This window comes from Malaclemys terrapin, chromosome 6 (genome assembly GCF_027887155.1).
Source record: "Malaclemys terrapin pileata isolate rMalTer1 chromosome 6, rMalTer1.hap1, whole genome shotgun sequence".
Classification (NCBI taxonomy): Eukaryota; Metazoa; Chordata; order Testudines; family Emydidae; genus Malaclemys; species Malaclemys terrapin.
The window spans coordinates 17,016,842-17,019,280 of record NC_071510.1 but is presented as its reverse complement, the minus strand read 5'-3'; the positions used below and the strand labels follow the sequence as shown (position 1 = coordinate 17,019,280).

General features: G+C 47.6%; 1 pseudogene; it reads left to right on the top strand.

Annotated features, from left to right (window-relative positions):
• The first annotated feature begins 406 nt into the window (after window positions 1-406).
• Window positions 407-2,199, top strand: LOC128839303 (signal peptide peptidase-like 2B; annotated as a pseudogene).
• The last annotated feature ends 240 nt before the right edge of the window (window positions 2,200-2,439 follow it).

The window sequence follows — 2,439 nt, the reverse complement described above, 5'->3', positions numbered from 1 at the left end:
ACTCTTCTCCCTCAGCCCTCCCCACAAGGATCAAGAATAGCCCAGCTGCTGGATTTTGAGATGGGGGAAAAGTGTTTCTATTCTTTGGTGAAAAATCCAAATGGAAAATGAAAGGGGACCCAGGAGTCAGCTCTGGGTATTTCCTATCTCTGTGAGGCCCTGATGCATGAGGCCTCCTGTCTCCATGGAGACGAATCTGTGATGTGCAAGGTATTGTCTCCAATATCCCTGGAAAGTGTCACTGTATGATGTGCAAGAAGGAAAAGGTAATGCCTGCTGGGAGGGGTGGTGCACCCTATCTTCCTGGGGCAGGAAGAAGCAGAGAGAAGAGAATTTACTGTGAGGCTCAGGCCCCCCCAGGACAACAGTAAAGGAAAGGGGTGGGCAGCACCAGCAGCACCAGAGGATGCTGCTGCGTCTCACAGTTCTAAAGGAGGTGTCCTGTGAGTACGGCCTGCTCCGTGTCCTCTCGGACCAGACGGCAGGGAATGGGACAGAAGGGAAGGATCATTGTACCCATTTCAGCTCAGAGATGGTGTTTTTGCCATGTGAGCTGAGACAGGCCCTCTGCTGCCGCCTCAAGACTATACTGACTCTGCCTTCTGTTCTCCACATTCCCACCTGTCCCCTGGGGCATTCAGAAAGTCGATGCCCAGCAGTGATGTGGGGCAACTGCAGCCTCTGTGAGAAAGGGAGACTGGCCCAGCTGCACGGGGCCCAGAGTTTACTGGTAATTGTAAGAGAGACACTAGGCTCTTTCTGCACAGGAGATGGCAGTAGGAGCTGTCAGTGACCAGAGATTGCAGCTACTGCACCAACACTGACACCATTCAGCCACCCACATTGCATGCCATTGCCATCCCTATGGTTGTGCTCCATTATTCTGATATGCTGGATATCAGGGGCAAGAAATTCAGTGAGTATCCACTCAAGGCTGCTATGTACCTCCCCATGAGGCCCAGCCTAGACTACAGCATGGCAATCCTTTTCATCTTGGCAATGGGCACCGACATGATTGGTGGCTACTGGGCAGAGCTTGTGGTGGCAGTAAAACCTCAGCACACAGAGCACCAGGATGAAGAGGACGAAGAATACAGTGACAAAGCGGTTGACTGCACCCTCACCATGATCTGGGTTACCATAGCAACATCCTCCTTGCTGCTACGCTTCTCTATTGCTTCCACAATCACTTTGTGGGTGTCGTGATTGGGATATTCTGCTGCATTTCCTCCAAAGCTCTCTACAGTTGCCTCTCTCCTTTTGTGAGAAGAATCCCACTTGGAGAATGCAAGATCCACTTGCCCTGTTTACACAAGAGCACACAAGTTTGGAAGCTTTTGAAAGCATCTTGCAGCTCCATCACTCTGCTCTGGTGGGTTTTCCAAAATGAGGACCAGTGGGCATGGATCCTACAGGATGCTCTAGGTGTGGCCTACTACCTCTTCATGATCAAATCCATCCACATGACTACTATGAAGAATTGCACCTTTTATGTATTGGCTTTTCTGGTGGCTGATGTGCTTTACATATTCATCTCTCCTTTCCTAGCCCAATCTCGGGGGAGTATTATGGAGGTAGCAACTCTCCACCCCTCAGACTCTGCCATAAATGAAAAGATTTCATTTGGTACTGAAGGTTCCCAATTTAAACTCCTCTCCATTGGATCTCTGTGGCAAGGCATGCAAGATCCTAGGATTAGTGGATATCCTCAGTCCATGTTTCCTTGTAACATACTGTCACAAATTTGATATTCAGGTACAGTCATCCAAAGTCTATTATGTTGCTAGCACTATAGCTTATGGCATTGGTCTTCTAGGAACCTTTGGTGTCAGGGCATTGCTACAGATAGGCCAACCAGCTCTACTGTATTTGGTGCCCTGTATGCTTATCACTAGCCTTTTTGTTGCTCTTTGGTGCCAGGAGTTCACATTATTCTGGACAGATCGTGGCTTTGAGAAGAACCTACCTCATCTCCCTTTGGAGAAGGCTCCTGCCAGCTATCCACATCTCTCAAATAATTCTATGCACCAACATCTCAACAAGAGAGAGAGATCAAGAAAAGACCGATCCCATACTCAGCTGAAAAAGAACACAGAAATGAATGATCACAAAGTGAACACACGTGAGCTCAGTTCCATGCCGTACACAGAAGAACCAACCAGCCAAACTGGGGATGACTGTGTGCAAAAAATCTTCTGAGCAGAAAAGAGCAAACTGAACTAGATAATGCAACTCACTGGATTTGATCATATGATCACAAACTTCAACATCCCTCATCATGTGTGTGAAATAGAGGATGATTTAAAAGGTTTCTCATCTATGATTGTCAGTGATCATTTTAGTGGCCATTGCCTTCTTGTTTTCTATGTCATTTTCCAGGTTTTAACTAAGGCAGCAAGCCGGGAAGGAAATTACAGAAGCCCTAGCACTATCAGCAGC